Source organism: Notechis scutatus, chromosome 1 (genome assembly GCF_049901735.1).
Source record: "Notechis scutatus isolate UNSWTSFEM ecotype Mainland chromosome 1, rNotScu1.2, whole genome shotgun sequence".
Classification (NCBI taxonomy): Eukaryota; Metazoa; Chordata; class Lepidosauria; order Squamata; family Elapidae; genus Notechis; species Notechis scutatus.
Genome location: NC_142009.1, coordinates 246,547,533 through 246,565,794, shown reverse-complemented (window position 1 = coordinate 246,565,794; position 18,262 = coordinate 246,547,533).

Genomic DNA, 18,262 nt, shown 5'->3' with positions numbered 1-18,262 from the left:
ATTTCAGAGCTAAAGTCAGCAGTAAAAGCAAAGGTAAATAAACACATGGTAATATTCATCCAGACAAACTGTTACAGGTCCAAATGAACTATGCTATCATTGTGGCAGAGGTTTATTTGCAGGGGGGAAAAATCATGCACAAATTGACAGAGGGACACAGAGGAGTTAAGCACTTTCACCAATGCAAAAGGAATCCTCATTTTTTACTATTGGTCACAACTCTCAATTTTCAATTAATAAAAAATATCTACTTATATTTGCTGTTCTTTAAGCTTTCAGGTACAAAATTAGAATTAAAAGCAGTGGTAGGCTGCTGCCAGTTCAGACCGGTTCGCCTGTACCAGTAGTTCCGACCACTGGCTGGGCCCGCCCACCTGCCCTGGTGCTATCCTGTCCTATATATCTGGCTCGCTTGCCCTGCCCATGGAGCCCAGCTGATTTCTGTACCTCAATGACTCTACTCACTGCAGCTGCCGCGCACAGGCAATCTCTGCGTTTTTGTAGCCTTGCACAAGCGTGGGGGACATGCGCACGCACACACAAATCTTCAGTTCTGCGCTATGCAAACCGGCTGTTACAGTATGTGTAGCCCATCTCTGATTAAAAGGAAACATAGTCATATAAATTCAGATGAATTCTTTGATTTACTTCTATAGAGTAAACAGTCTGAAAAAATCCCTATCAGATCTTTTAACGTGTTTTCTAATAATCTTCCTGTTTTATCTGTTACAATTTAAGAAGAAACTAGGAGAGACCCAATATGCTTCAAATCTACACACAAAAATCTTATTCATGATGAACTTACACTTGACAGACATGGTATTTATGTGATGGATGAAATTCACCATATCAAATTCACCATATTGGAAAAACTACACACTGGACCCTTTGGAGCAGTAAATGGATAAAAAGCATTTTTTTGTAATAACTGATTAATATATTATACTCTTAATGTTTTACTCATCAAATGAGCAGCATTTCTCCTGCATTTCCCCCCAATTTACAGCTTTTCAGCTACATTAAGATCAGATTTAGAAACTACACAATGCATTAAGAAAACAGCAGGAATTGAAGATTGTTTCCTGCAGCAGATCATAAAAAATGGATCCAATCACATTTCAAATAGTTGGGCAGCAGATAGGCCAGGAAAAACATTTTCAACTGAACCTAGTGAATGCTTGCTTGCTTGCTTTTTCCTTGATGTTTCACATTTCCCATTTGACTGATATTTTTGATCAGAATTCCTGGTATAACTCTTTTCACTCCAGTTATAAAATTGCTAAGCATTAAATTAGCCAACCATATATTTTCACTGACATTCCCAGCTGAAAGTTCTTGGTAGATGATAGTAATGTTTCACCTCCATATGCAAAGTATACATATATACTTTATATGCATACATAAACATATACATCATATATATATATATATATATATATATATATATATATATATATATATATATATATATATATATATATATATATATATACACACACACAATATTATTTATATGTATACATATAACATACTTTTAATCAGAACAAATTTGTCATAAAGAACAAGTCCCTACTAAGCAGTAATTATTACAAATATCTGTTCAACATCACACACTTTTGATTTTTCACGATGGATTTTTCAAAATCCAAAAATTAAACAATCAGGGATATCATGATAATATTCTTCCTGAATATTTCTAAAGAGAATATTCTTTCAATGCAGGTAGACTTTGACTTGCAACAATTTGTTTAGTGGCAAATAAAGGTGACAGTTTGCTTAGTGACCTTTCAAAGTAACAACCACATTGAAAAAAGTGACTTATGACCATTTTTCACACTTGTGACCATGGTCACATGATCAAAATTCAGGTGCTTAGCAACTGTTTCATATTTATGTCAGTTGCAGTGTCCTGGGATCGTGTGATCAGCTTATGTGACCTTCTGACAAGCAAAGTCAATGGGTTAGCCAGATTCATTTACCAACTGTGTTGCTAACTTAACAACTGTGATGATTCACTTAATAACTGGGGCAAAAAGGTCAGAAAATGGGACAAAACTCACTTAACAAATGATTCACTTAGCAACAGAAATTTTGGGCTCAATTGTGGCTGTAACTTGAGGACTACCTGTAATTCTTTTTACATAGATCAAGCTTTAAAATTATCACGCATTTCTCTTTAAACGTTTCCTTTATTTCATCACTCAGAGTTGGATACTACGCCATATGAGATGGCTGCAATTTACCTCATTGAAGTGTGTGACATTGTGGAGGTAACACTGTTTTCCTTGTTAGGGCATCAAGCACTGCTCTGCCAACTTGCCACTAGCATAGTTGGTAACTAATTACAGGTTTTGTTGATTTGCATTGTGAAAAAATGGTGTCATCTAAAATTGGAGTCTCCCTATTTATAGAAGTTGTGAATATATCCAAAGGAGTGTTTAAAAGGAAATAAATAAGTCCTTTCTTTGAATGATGGAATAAAGAAGTAAATTTACATCTTAGAATTTTTTCCCCTCATCATTTTTTATTACATTTCCTTCCGTGCTCTTCAGCATCATTTCAGCAATTCATGTTTTTTTTCATGTTCAAACTTATTTATCTTTTTATATCTGGGTAAGAATTTTCCATCAAACTCTTTCATAAATATGCACTGAGTAAGTTTCATCAACTGTAAGTAACTGATTTTCTCCGTGTCTTAGGAAATCATTTGCCAGTTGGAAACAAGTGAAATTGACACTTTTCTAACCCCTTGGAACTCTGAAAGACTTTTTTTTTTTGTCTGATTTTAAATTGTCATTCTGGTGTTGCTCACAGAAACTGCCTCTCCATTAACCCTTATTACATTCTTGGCAGGACTAGACTTCCTGTCTCAGGAACGTCTCTGGAGTTATTTTTCCCTCCTTTGCTGGTATTTTGCTTGTGTGGAGTGACCATTCAAAGTTACAATGGCACTGAAAAAAATGACTTATGACTATTTTTCACACTTACGACTGTTGCAGCATCCCCACAGTCATGAAAGCCCAGGCGAGGAGATGCGTGCCTCGATGTGAGTGACATTGAGTTGGCCACATCCAGCCAATAACATGACCACCAAGCCATGTCCACCCAGTCACATGACCACCAAGCCATGCCCACCACCTAAGCCATGCCCACAGAACCGGTAGTTAAAAATTTTGAATCCCACCCTTGGTTATACAGTATCTGAAAGTCCATGAGAGTTAGAAATTTCAGGCTATAAACCTACAAATTGGAAGATAAGCATATAATCAACTGGAGGTAAAAAATTTAGAACAAGGAGATTGAACTTACGTATTTGAGACTCTTTTCTCTGGCCTGCCAAAAAGAATTATTAGGCAAATTCTTATTGGCCAATAAATTCTTTTCCTGGAAAATCCCATTAGTCCTACCATGGTCAATGCTGGCATTGAAAAGAACTGTCAAACCATGTTCATCCAATCTCTTAGCTCTGATAGCTCAAGGCTTCTGTTCATTCTTGCATTTGAATAGCCATATGTTGATTATATCTTTGTATACTTTCTTTTTTTTTAAATAAAGTTTTATTTGGGTTTTCACACATACAAAATACAAGTAAAACATCTTTTTTGAAAATAGCATGGTCCCGGGTTGAACTTCTTTATACAGACACAAAACTCAATTTCATGCTCCTTTTTGTATTCTATTCCATATCTTGTACTATTCTACATTTTCTATATAGTTTTTCCCCTCTTTTAATTTTCTCAATTTTATTTTGATTATCACATCTCAATTCAAATCATTATATTTATACTTTTGTCTATTCTGTTTCAATTTCATATTATCTTTTCTCATTAAACAAATTTTCTCCTGTAGTTACTAATTGGAGAATGACACCTTTATATCTTTTAATTACATCCATTCAACTCTTATTTAAACTTCAATATATACCTTAAGGTTATGACCTGCAATATAATAAATAATACATAACTTCCAATCGAATTCTTCTGGTACATTGTTATAATACATCCTATATTCTTTTTTTAAAAAAAGATTATAAATATATGTAATTATAAACCCTCATTCCATTCCAATTCAGTTCTATAATTAATAATCATTAAAATCTTAACATCTTTAACACTTCTTTTCAATTAAATATCATACTTCCTTAAAGACACATATAATCTCCATAATTAATTTTTCCCTTATTTCTCTTTACATATGTTTTGTAAATCATTATTCATTTTGTTACATTTATTTATTGACAAGCAATCCACTGAATTATGATAGCTATTTTATCAAACATTTTAATCATACATTGTTTCATATTTTCTAAAATTATTTCTGTTTCTAATATAACAATACTATCTTATGTACCTTTGCAGAATCCCTTTTTCATTAAATTTTCACCCATTATCTCTAAATAGGCCCTGTTTCTCTATATTTTGTTTCTGTCCTTTATAACTTCTTTTCCTTTCTTTCTTCCCTCTCTTCTTCTCCCTCCCCTTTTTACCCCCTTGTCTCTCTACTTCTAATTCTCTCTTCTGCATTTCCCTCTTCTGTTGCTTTCTGATTTTATACTTATTTTTCACTCTAATTTTTTTTTTTTTTGGAGTTGTTTTTCCCAATCTTAAACTTTCCATTCTCTTTCCCCCCTTTCCTTTTTTCCCCCATCTAAGATTACTTGTTCATTAAAGATGGCTTCTTCTTTGTCGCAATCTTCTTGTTCTGCAGGCATTTCTTGTTGTTTCTCATAATTCCAAATCTCCATTTCTAAAAATTGAAATACGAAGCCAAAAGAACCTCTCCCTTCTTGTGCATCTTCTTTGTACTTTTTAAGTTCCATTTTCAATTCTTCTAAAAGTGGAGCCATTTTAAACAGTTTTAAACAACCATCCAATTGATTTTAGTCATTCAAATACAATAACCAAAAATCCAGAAATCATCAAGTAATCCAAATAGTCCCAAATTATTTCTTCTTATTTCTTTTTCCACTTTCTCTTCCTGGGGTTTTTGTTGCGATATTTCAGTTAAAATGTATCTTTTGGAAGTCTTGTTGAGATTTTGCTGTAAGTTCTTTTTAATTCCAGGCAGTCTCCTCCCTTCCAGATCCTGCCCTTTTATTCTTTTTCTCTCTTTTCCTGTTTTCAAAAGCTTTTGATTATCCAGAAATCTTTATTATCCCTTTGACTTTTTATTTTCAGCATTAAATGCCTATTAATGTCAAAGTGGATTTTTTTCCAATTTCTTGCTTAAGTCTCATAGCTGTCAGTATAGGAAAAGGAGAAAAAAAACCAAATCTTTTCCCTTTTCTCTCTCCTTCGCAGCTTAAAAATCTTTTTAGGGAACAATGTTATTGGTTTTTTTAATAGTTTCAATTCCAGGGTACCTTATTTGTTGCTTTTGCTGTTTGACCCGGTCAACCAAAAATTTCTCTTCTTATCTTCCTCCTGTACATTCTTTTCCGGTCGAGTTCTTCTTTGTGGTGGCCATTTCTGACCACCGCTACAACCGCCTTCAGGAAAGGGAATAATGGCCAGCTGGGGAGGAGAGATGCAGCTCTCCTCAACCCTGCAGGCAGTCTCCCCCCTCTCACCACCTCTATGGGGTGGCTTAGCCCCGAAACCAGCCAGCTCGGGGCGCTCCAGCAGCGAGCAAGGATCAAAGCCTTGCAGAAACGAGGTTTCGGTCTGTGGCCGAAGAAGCTCAAACCAGAAGTCCATATCTTTGTATACTTTGTATACTTTCTACAGAGGGCCAGTGATCCTTCCCTTAGTACTAAGTACTTAGTACTTAGTACCTTCCCACTCGTAAGGGTGTGAAAGATAATTTTATTTTTTTAAAAAAACTTTGGTAAAGGTTAACATGTTACAAAGCAAAGCAGTACTGTGTAGACTTTTTATTTGAAAAAATGCCTATCGATCCCTGCTAGGCTTCATTAGTCTGGCTTTTTTTTTTTTAAGAGAATGATTAATGAGGTTGATATCAAGCATGCTCTTGCTGTTTTCCTTTCTTTAACAGTAAAGGCTAGAATTATATTAAAAAGAAAAAGAAAGAAATATGTTACATCTATTACATCAATGTGGAGCCAACTTTATGCAAGAAATTGAACACGTATTATCAGTTCAAGAATAAAATAGGTATGTGGCCCAATCTATTGTAAACAAATCATCTTTTTTTGCTACATTCTGTGTAAATCCACAATTCTTCATATAATGATAAATTCTAAATGTGTGGCATACAATTCAAAGTCATATTTGTATACGGCTGGGGAATTCTGGGAGTTAATGCATCTTAAAGTTGCCAAGATTGAGAAACACTGCTATAGAGTAACATATTTTGTTGAGGAATATGTATTTAGTTGTGTTTTTTGTTGAGGAATATGTATTTAGTTGTGTTTTTTTTTTTAGTATTCATTTGATTTGTCAATTGCTTACAAGATACAGGTATAAGAATAAACATAGTTTTGAATATATGAGATAGATACTTATAAGAAAAATAAAAAGAAACAATAGGACAGGGATGGTAGGCATGATTGGTGCGCTTATGCACGCCATGCTTTCTTCTCTAAAGTCAGCTATCTATGTCCTCTCTTTCAGGATATTTCATGCCATTCTTTCTCCCCTTTTCTTCCAAATATCAATCCTCAGGAACCTCATATTGGTGTGTATATGTAAGTATTTCTTTCTTTGATTGACTTTTCTTCATAAGGTTTAATTAAAAAACCAAGGTGGATTCAAGAGATGATTTGGGTAAACAGCCAACTGCAAGGCCCTCCATTGATAAAAGAGAACATTTGTAGGTCCATCTGAACTGTGGAGTCCTTGATGCTCTCTGATCTTGCAAACATTTACAAACTTTTCTTGCAGATATTACCAGACTACGTAATACCATCAGTGCTGAAAGTCTTGTCAGTTCACAGGAAAGTCATTAAGAAAATGAAATCTTCACCCAAAGACGTTTCAGAGGATATATATACAATAATTCTGTGGCTGAAATTCCTGTAATCTCATCTCTGTTAGTTCAATGTGTTTTGTAAACAAAGGCTCTTGTTACTATTTCTGCTTAGAAGAGTTACTTTCGCTTTGAGGCAATTGCATTTCTGATTTTACACTTGATTTTACAAATTCCCCTTCTTCACTGCAGATAGACCACTTTGGCAACATAAGATTTTACGCTCTGAAAATGAATTGGTTTTTAAAAATGTATGGATTTACTTGTTTGCTTGATTGTTTGTATTGCCTCTGCACTATGAATGGTTGCACTAGAGATTATAAAAGTGCAGTCTCAAAGTTTACATCAGAGAAAGAGAAGTGGAAGAAAGTGGAGGTAAAGAAAATTGAATAATAATATGGGCAATATATGTTTCAGTTATAAACAAAATGGTGTTCAGAAACCAAAGATTTGTGCCAAGGCTACAAGAAGCAAACAGATTTTGAGAAGGGATTCCAATAAAACAACACAGTTGGTATCATCTAGTTCTTCTGGAAGACACCACCAAGCTTTTTAGGATGATACAAGTGCTTGTTTATTTTCTCAGGCTCTTAATAGATTACATTTTGATTGTAAAAGTAATTAGTACTACGTTCTATCTGGTTTATAGTTCTGTTGATTATTTTTATGTGCCTTCAGATTTTCTCAACGGACGCCTCTTTCTAAGCCTAAAGGACTACCCACGTGTCTCTGCATGTTGATTACACTGCAGTGCAGTTCTCTAGATGCTTTTCCCTAATAAATTCATGGGAGACAAGATAGAACTGAAGCACCAAGAAACTAAGAAAATAGGCCAGAAAAGGAACTTCAGAATAGCCTCTGGTAGTACTGTCCTTCTAGAACGGACCACTGTAATATAGTTCTCTTGACTCCCACATTTATCTAGTCTGTTGTCAAGCGGTTGGCACATCACCCAGCAGTAATTAGTAGCTGCATTCAGAAATGTGTTATAGTTAAAAATGGAAATATGTTTACCTAGTTTTATCATCATTTCAGAGTTACACAGAGCTGGTTTTAGGACACATCTTCAATGAGTAAGGAAGTGGGAAGGGAATTCAGAAAAATCACTACTAAATATCATCAGAATGCATATTTAAGGTCTCATAGCAGAGAGAATATACAGATGTGGATGCCATGTCAGGGAACAGAATTTTATATGACTTCTACATCAGTCATGTGGTGTTTCTGATGGTCAATGTCACTGCTAAATACATACATCTACATTATATTGTAGTAGAAGATTTTCTCTTCCTTATGCTAAGTTTAGATGAATCAAAATGTGGTCCTTTTAGTCCCAGTATAATAATGATCCAGTTGCTGCTCTGTTGTAGCACTAGCCAGGTGAGCCACAATGATACCAAGATCAGTGGTAGTAAAATCTATGAGACACCCAAGAGAAATAAAGGAATTTCATTTCCTAAGTAAATTATCCATCAGAATGAACAAAGCTATTTATTTTTAACCCATGGGGTATAGCAGTTAAGGTGTTAGATTGGGGCTGGAGAGCCCCAGTTCAAGCCCACTGTCAGGCACACAAGCTCTCTGGATGGCTCTGGTCCAATTCCATTCTTTTAGCTCTAACTTCTTCATAGGAATGTTGTGTTAGAAAAAATAGTTAGGTTTGCCATTTTGAGCTCCTGGAGGAAAAGCAAGATACAAATCGAATTAATAAGCCAAGTGGATAGCAGATTCAAGTGTTCAATATCATCTAAGGACAACAGGAGTTGATAAGCCATACATAATATCTTATTGAAGAACCGTGTATGAGATACCCCAAGGCAATACTCTGATTCAAATTATCCACATTTGTGGATTATTATTATTTTTTAAGTCAGACTGTAACCACTTTCTTGTAATTGCTAAAGAAACTACAAGTCTTCCCAGGAGAGGACTTTATTACCACTGGAACCAGATGGCAATCCCAGTCATTCTCTTACAGTTAATTGTTTTTCTTTCTATTTAAATTGATTGTTTTACATTGGGTTGTTTGCCACTCGGGAAGCTATTGAATCTGACAGTAGAATAAAAACATAGGGGGTGGGGTGGATTTTCCAGCTGCAGCCTGTTTTGCCGTGGCTATTAAAGAAAATGTCCCATAAGGAGCAAGTCCAAGAACAGCAGCAAAGGAGAAAAGGAACTTAACATGAGATTACATGTTTAATTATAAACATGTTATGACCTTTCCCATTTTTTAAAATTTTTGTCATAATTCTTGTCTAGTCCAAATACTTTTGAATGTTTCTATCTTCCTTTCCCATTCTCCCTACTTGATTCTTCTGAGACAATGCCTAGTATGATTTTCAGGGCTACATAAATAAAACACCAGAGATTTGCTTTATTGGAAAAGCTTTTGCCCAAAGATTCATGTATACAGCATTTTTTTTAAAAAATAAAAAGATGTAAAGTGTCTCGTGATTTATTTTAATAGGAAATACTATAGATGTGCTTTAAATAAATAAATAAGTATACATTAAGACTCGGTATTGAAGATTGATGATCTTTTGTTGGAGCTTTTTATTGAAATAAAGCCACTTCTTTTAAAAAATTAATATGCCCTGCCAGGATAGCAAGCTATATTCTCTGTTCTCATTATTAGTTCTGTTGTGCTCGGCTTGAGATGAAACAACATCAAATAGAAATACAAGATTTTTTTTCTATTTTTCTTTTCCAGAATGTCATGACACCTGCCTTTTTTATTTCCTCTATCCCGAAAGTCATTATATGGGATTAATCTATGCACAACTAAAATCGCCACCTTTTAGTCTTATTGCTTAATTACTGTAAGGTTGTCTGCTTTTTCTTGTTTTGCTTTCCCTTTTTGTCTGACTGCATGTATGATTTATCTTAATTTAGAACTGAAAGCTCCCAAAGATATAACAGATTCCATAAAGAAGCTAAGGGCTTTCTGTTGAGAGCAGGGCATTCTCTAAATAAATTGGTACTTTTGGAAAAGACTATAGCAAGCTGCTCTTTAATGAATCAGAGGAGACAGGATCCTCAGAGATGTCAAAGTAAACTGGAGATAATGAAGAAAGAAAACAAGAAGATGCCAGCTAGAGAATGGTGGACACAGTGGGATTTCCATTGGCTGAAAGTCTTTGCATGACACGTTGAAACTTCACTTCAAAAATGCACTCAGGGTCTGACTGGGTGAAATGCTGGTTGTTTTTTTTTAAAAAAGAGAAGAATTCTCTAAGTGTTCAATGTTTGTTGTTGTTAACTCCCCAGATAATGCCTGATGCAACAACAAAAAACCCGACATCCCATGCTGTGCCTATCGATCTTGGGAACCACAAAATTGGTGGGGTTATCCGTTGACCTTGTTGTTTACAAAGCTTTCAGGTATAAACATATTTCACACACAGAAACACAAATGTACAATTTTTCTAGAAAAGTGCTGTGTGCAAAAATAGAAAAGGGCATGCATGCAAAAATAAGCTTGTAACATGGTCATGAACTTCTGGAAAACCAATGATTGTTTCAGAATAGTAACTAGAAATAGACTTAAAACTCTAGCTCATTGATTTGTTTCTAAAAACCTTGTTTCTATATCCATGGATAAAAATCTGTCTGTTTCCACTGCAATCTTGGGATTTTTTATCTACAGGTAACATTTTTACATACTCACTTACTTACCATACTCTTCCTGGTTTAGATTTTAAAATAGGCCAAGTAACTTCCTGCAGGAGATTGTTATAAAATTCACAATATAATACGATATGATCCACTGTTTCAGGATCAATGCCATTACAGGGACAAAATCTTTCAGAGAGAGGATTTTTTAAAAAAAAATACTGTATTTACCATATTTTGATCACAATGTATTTAATCAGGCTTTTGAAAAGGCTATTATTTATCTTCTAAACCAGGGGTCCCAACCGCCGGTCCGCGGACGTGCACCGGGCCATGAACAAGCCTTACCGGCCGCTGGTTGCTGGGCGCCACCATCTTTTTGGTAAAAAAGCAATTTTTCGCCAAAAGATGAGGCGTAGCAGCTCGTGAGCTTTTCCGGGTAGAAAGCCATTTCTACCGAAAAAGCTCATCGAAGCGCGCATGGCCTATTTTTGACGAAAATCGCCCGTGACATCACCGGAAGTGATTTTTCGTAAAAATGGCGGCGCCCAGCTGACGCCGAACCGGGGCGCGCCAGCTGACGCCGAACCGGGCCGCGCCGTCGAAAAGGTTGGATCCCTGTTCTAAACTATAAAGTACTGAAATATTCAGGGAGTTGAAAAATATATGTATAATTAATTCCAAATGTTGCAAGTGAACATGATACTTTGGCTTTGGCCATTTATTTCTGTACTTAATTGTTCAATACTCTTTGTCTGTTATAATGAGCTGTGGGTGTCATTTCTCCGGAGAACCAATAACCAGGGTCAATGCCAATCTGACTAATCAGATAAAAAGCTGTATTTTGTAAAAACAAACAAAAAACAAGATATTATGATAGATTTTTTTTTCAGGTATAGAATCCTTAAGATCAAATATACTGTGGAGTTGTAAGTCTATTATGTAGTATATATTAAATATTTAACTTGTTAAACTGTCTTATCCAATAACAAGTTTATATTATGTTTGTAATTTGTTTTGGGATACTCTGACTGTAGAATAGAATTGATTGATAGTAACTAGAAATGAGTGGCAATGCTGTTTCCCATATCTGACCTGTTTTTATTCCAATTTGTCTAGTTATAAAGAAACCTGTGAATTGAGATATGTTCTAATTGAATTGAAGTTTTAATCCTCTGTGCTGACCAAACTCAAAACAATACAAGTGTTTGCTAAGTTACATCTGCCTACTTTGTAAATATCAAAATGAATGAGACAGTTTGGATATATAACATCAAAGGGACATTTTGAAAGCAATTCACTCAAAACTTTACTCCTGAAGCCATAACTCTTAGGTTTTTATTTCTTCCTTTTGGGGGAGGGGTCCCATTTATGAGAAATTGTGGGGTTTGATTAATGCTTATATATAAAACAAAATGAAATAAGATTCTTACCCATTGTTGCCGATAACCCTGACTAATTTCCATTCTATCCCTCTTTTCTTGAATTATGCATTATTGTTGCTTTAGTGGGCCATGACAGCTCAGCTTTCTAGGGGCATATGATGAAGGCCTGTTCTTTGACATCTCGAATGCACAAACATCAATCATTCTACATCACTGCCAGAGACAAGTTTGTGATTAATGTGGGTTATGCTGTCTGCATGGTTGGGTTATTTTTCCAGCTAAATGCTACACTGCTCATCACAAAGTATTGCAGAGCGGTGGAACAACCTGAGGCAAACACAGAGCGAACTTCAGCTTTTACTTTATTGTAGCAATAAAGGGTTGCCACGGCTGCCGCGCTAACAAGGTAGCCAGCCGGCAGACAACAGCTGATGCCATTTGACAGCTCCCTTTTATAGCCGGCTGTCAAATGGCATCAGCCAATAGGAATGGTCCATGTTCCCGCTGGAAACACGGACCAGAGTGAAGACTTCAGCTCAGTCTTTTCCGAACGCCACACTCCTTTCCCCCAGAACGGAGCATGTGTAGTCCTTCAGATAACTTGGGCGCTTGCGCAGGTGGCCAGATCTTCTAAGTCCTGACGAAGCTGCTGCTGGAAGGAACTTTTCTGCTTGCTGGGCAACTTCTGGTGCCGACAAAGCTGGCGTCTCGGCTTCAGGCATTTCTGGGCGAGGGACAGATGGCTGTTCAGGTAGGCTTGGTTTCCTGTCGGATCCGAGGGAAGTTTCTTTGGGCGCCGGCGGTTTCTCTGTTGCAGGAACGTCTTGAGGGCCATCTGCAGACGCACTCCAACACCTTCTAAGCTGATCGATATGGTGGCACCAGATGCGCCTGTCTTGCAGTTGGACCCTGTAAGACTTAGGACCAGTTACCGCCACAATTTGCCCAGGCATCCACAAAGGGTGTCCCGCATAGTTCCGGGCATAGACCTGGTCATTCTCAGTGAACTCCCTTGCCTGGCTTTTTGACCCTAGGGGTGTGACTGGGGCATAATGCGGATGGAGTCTGTCTAGGGTGGTCCTCAGACGTCTACCCATGAGAAGTTCAGCCAGAGACCTATTAGTGGTGGCACAGGGAGTTGTGTGCTGGGACAGGAGATACTTAGCGAGCCTAGAGTGCCAATCTATAGGCCCAAACATTGCCAGGGCCTCCTTAACTGATCTGACTGCCCTTTCAGCCAGGCCATTACTGGCAGGATGAAAAGGAGCTGTAAGTGCGTGCCTTATTCCTAGGTTGGCTAGGAAGACCTCAAACTCACAGGAAGTAAACTGGGGGCCGTTATCAGACACGATGGTGTCAGGGAGGCGATGGGTAGCGAATATCCTTGATAGAGCCTTAGTGACAGCTTCTGAAGTTGTAGTGGTCATCAAGGTCAGTTCTACCCATTTAGAAAAAGAATCAACCATCACCAGGAATGTACGCCCATGAACGGGGCCAGACAGATCAATATGCACCCGGGACCAAGGGGCCACAGAATCTTCCCACCTGCCTGGAGTGGATGTGGGTGGAGCAGGTCTGGTAGCTTGGCATGGCTGACAAGCATTCACCCAACTTGTAATCTGAGCATCCATGCCTGGCCACCATACATAACTGTGAGCCAGGGCCTTCATCCTGACAATGCCGGGATGGCCCTCATGCAGGACCTTTAAAACTGAGTCTTGCAACTTGGAAGGGATAACTACCCTAGTTCCCCAAAGTAAACAGCCTTGCAAAGAAGATAGTTCTTGCTGGCGAATTTTGAAAGGCACGAATTCGGGGCATAAGGAATTGCTGGCCACCCCTTCCCACCCAGTCAAGAACTTGGGCGATTACCTTGTCCCTGGAAGAGTGGGCAGCGATATCGAGGGCAGTGATGGGGAGTTTGAGATCGTTGATCTGGAAAACAGCATTAGTTGGTGCAGGATCCTCCACAGGAACAGGCAGGGGGCAGCGACTAAGAGCATCAGCGTGGCATAGACTCTTGCCAGGTCAATGAACCAGTGTATAGGAATAGGCAGCCAGAAATAAGGTCCACCTGGTCATTCTTGGAGACAAAATCTGAGGAGTTTGTCTTTCACCAGAAAGAAGGCCTAACAGAGGCTTGTGATCCGTGATCAACTCGAAATAGTGTCCATATAGAAACTCATGGAATTTTTTGACAGAAGCAACTGCAGCCAAAGCCTCCTTGTCAATTTGGCTGTAGTTGCGCTCAGCTGGGGAAAAAGTTCTGGAGAAAAAGGCAATGGGTGCCTCAGAACCATTAGGCAGTCTATGACTTAAAACAGCACCTATGCCAAAAGGAGAAGCATCTGCTGCTAAAACTAAAGGTAAATGTTCATTAAATTGTATCAGGACAGCATTGGATGTAAGTAATGATTTGACAGCATGGAAGGCATGGGCTTCCCTAGGTCCCCAGTGCCAGGGGGATTGCTTGTCCAAGAGTCTGTGCAGAGGCTCTGCAACGGAAGCTTTATGAGGCAAAAATGAAGTGTAAATGTTAAGAAGTCCTAAAAAGGCCTGGAGCTCAGTTTTGTTAGTTGGCGTGGGTGCCTCGTGAATAGCCCTTACTTTGGATTTGATTGGGTGAATACCAGAGGCGTCAATTCTGTACCCCAAAAATTCTACCTGTGGGGTGGCAATAGTGCACTTGTCTTTCTTTAATTTAAGACCATGCTGTCTGAAATGATCGAGGACTCCTCTGACTCTTTGCAGTAACTGAAGCTTGTCAGGGGCAGATATTAAAATGTCATCAAAATACGGAATTACGCCCGGTAATCTTTGAAGAAGTCTTTCCATTAAGGATTGGAAAATTCCTGGGGCTACACTTACGCCAAAGTGGAGGCACCTACATTTGAAAGCGCCCCTGTGCGTTACAATAGTTTGTAGTTCAGCGGCTGTGTCATCAACAGGGAACTATTGATAGGCCTGTGACATGTCTAATTTAGTGAAAATGGTTCCTGGCTCAAAAGAATGTAGTAGGTGCTGGATAACAGGGACTGGATAGGCGCTGATTTGTAAATATTTGTTCAATGACGTCTTGCAATCCACGCAGATTCTTACGCTCCCGTCTTTCTTCAGGGGTGTCACTATTGGGGTTTCCCATTTTGCAAAGTCCACAGGCTCTAATACACCTTGTTTAATTAATTTGTCAAGCTCCATGTCTAATTTGGGGCGGATTGCAAAAGGTACCCTTTGAGGCTTTAAACAGATTGGTACTGTCTGAGGGTCCAAGTTGAAAGATATTGGGGTTCCTGAATAACAGCCTAGCCCTCGCTGAACACATCAGCATAGTCATTAAACAAGGTGTCCACTCAGCATTTGTAATAGAGTGGATTCAAAAACAAGTTTTATTAAAAGTTTCAACAACAAACAAATCATTACATATTGAATCTTTCCCTGTCTTTCTACAATAATTTCCCCAATATTCTCATAAAACACAAACAAACACAAACAAACATAAAAAAATCTTTTAGTAAAGTACCTTGGCCCCAGTTACCTCTCTTGCATGGGCTAAAATAATAGCACATATCACTCTTCACGTTTCTATCTTATTTAATCCATCTTAATTAAATCATTAAATTTGTATCTTTTGCCCATTCAATTATCCCTCTATCTCTTCTTATAATAAAAAAAAATTTCTCCTGAAATCACTAATCAGAGTATGATGCCTTTCTATCCTCCCCCTAAGTTAGTAAAATTAACATTCAGCATAACAAATACCCAATTTGGTTCTGCTTGGTACATTCTATCCACCAAAAATGTTTAAATACATTGTATCCTCCTTTCCTTCGATATTTTATTACATTTTTAAAAAATCAATCATTATTAAAAACTTCAACATTTTAATTTCTTATTAAATCTTAAACCATTCTAATTTACTATTTCAAATATAAATGTTTACAATACCATCTTCTGTACCTTAGCAGAATCTTTCTTACAGAAAATTATATTTCATCCTTTGTCTCTAAAAAAATCCCTCTTCTCCCATCCAATTTTAAAGCTTTGAGGCTTTTCTCCGCCTTTCCCTTTTCTTTCTTCCCCCACCAAATCTTCCTACCCCCCTTCTTCTTCTAACCTCTACCTTGCTGGGATCCCTTCTCTGTTGTGTTTCCCTTTTTCTCTTGTTTGTTATCATTATATTTACTTTGCATCATATTTTTCTCTTTCTCAAATGTTTTTTTAGATCTTAAGTCCTTCATTTTCCTTGCTCTCTTCCTTCCTTCTTCCTTAGATAAGTTTTGGGATTCAATGAAGATGGCGTCTTCGCTCTCTTCCTTGTTGTTCTTCTTCCGTTTCCATCTGTTCCATTGTCTGTTGGTAATTGACCAGCGCCATTTCTAGAAATAGAAAAGCTTTTTCCATGCCATCTTTGCAGGCTGCTTTTGTTTGCTCATATTCATCCCTCAGGTCTTCAAAAAGGAAAGCCATTATAAATAAATCTTTTCTTTTCTTTATTCCTCTTTCTTCTTACACCAACCAAATATTCCGAGAGAAAGGCAAAACAATCCCAAAATCCACAATCCTCAATAAATCCAAGCAAGCCAAAATTCCCCCTTCCTCTTCCAGGGTGGTATCAAACCCCAACGGGCTGGATGGGCCCAAGGGCCGTAGTAGGTGCTGGATAACAGGGACTGGATAGGTGCTGATTTGTAAATATTTGTTCAATGACGTCTTGCAATCCACGCCAGAGATTCTTATGCTCCCGTTCTTTCTTCAGGGGTGTCACTATTGGGGTTTCCCATTTTGCAAAGTCCACAGGCTCTAATACACCTTGTTTAATTAATTTGTCAAGCTCCATGTCTAATTTGGGGCAGATTGCAAAAGGTACCCTTTGAGGCTTTAAACAGATTGGTACTGTCTGAGGGTCCAAGTTGAAAGATATTGGGGTTCCTGAATAACAGCCCAGCCCCTCGCTGAACATATCAGCATAGTCATTAAACAAGGTGTCCACTTCAGCATTTGTAATAGAGTGGATTCCTCTTATATGGAGGCCAAGGGCAGGGAACCAGTCTAACCCCAACAGGCTAGGGAGGGCACCATCCACTACCACTAAAGGCAAGTGACCTTTAAAATTTTGAAATTGTACAAAAAACTTGCCTTTTCCGATGACTGGGATGGTTCTGCCTTGGTAGTCACGTAGGGTTAACTGGCAGCCGTGAAGCTTCTTCTTAGCCATTCTGGGAAGTAGTTGTTTCAAGGTGCTCCATGAGATGATGGACAGTGCTGAGCCTGTGTCAACCTCCATCCTGCAAGGTTTCCCTTCTATAGAAACAAAAACACTAATTTTGTTAGAGCCTTTGTTAGTCAGCTTGGCTTGATAGCAGGTAAAACAGTCTTCAACTTGTTTTTGGAAATGTTGGGTTGTCTGAGGCTTTTGGGCAAAAGTTTTTCCTGCTTGATAGATCCTGGCTAAATGACCCTTCCTTTGGCATTTTAGACAAATGGCATTCCTGAACTTGCAGGATGCCCTGAGGTGGTTTCCCCCACAGCTTAGACAAATGGGCTGATGCCGTGGAGGTAGCTTGGGGTTTGGCCTGTTTTCCCCTTGACTGGTTTTTTGCTGCCTGAAGCGATTTACATCATTAGCCTCTTCATAGCCTTCTTCTGAGGAGGCTTCATTGTAATGGATGGCTGAGCTGCCCTGGCTAATTGGATTTCCCTGAATTTCTGCTGCTGAAAGTGCTGATAGTTCAGCAGCTTGAGACTCTTCAATTGCTAATTTAAGGGTTAAACCCCCTTTAGCCAATAGACGCCTTTGTAGCCTTAAATCCCTGACTCCACAAACTAGTTGGTCTAATAACATGTCTTCCAGATAGTCTCTAAACCCACAATACAAGGCAGCTGTTCGTAGGGCAGCCATGTACCCACTAATAGTCTCTCCCTCAGCCTGAATCCATCTCCTAAAAGCATGATGCCTGGCAATTTGGGATGGCTTAGGGGAATAGTGGTTGGAAAGAATTTCCTGCAATTCTTCCCATGGAACAGTCTTAATTGAACATGGAGCCAATAATGCCGTAGCAGTGTCAAACACTGTGGCTCCGCAAAAACTTAAAAAGTAGGACTTTTTCCTATGGTCGGAAATGTCAGCGAGGTTTATGGCATCTAGGAAATAGTCAAATCGGTTTCTGTAGGACTCCCATGTTTCCGCTGTCGGTCTGAAAGGCGGGAATGCAGGGTTCGAAGTCATCTTGACTCAGCGGTGCCGGATCTTTCGAGGAAAGTTGAAATTTGCGCTCGTGAATAGTTGACAGTAGTTCTTAAAGTGACATTCAGCTTGGTAGTGACTTCGGCTCTTTTTT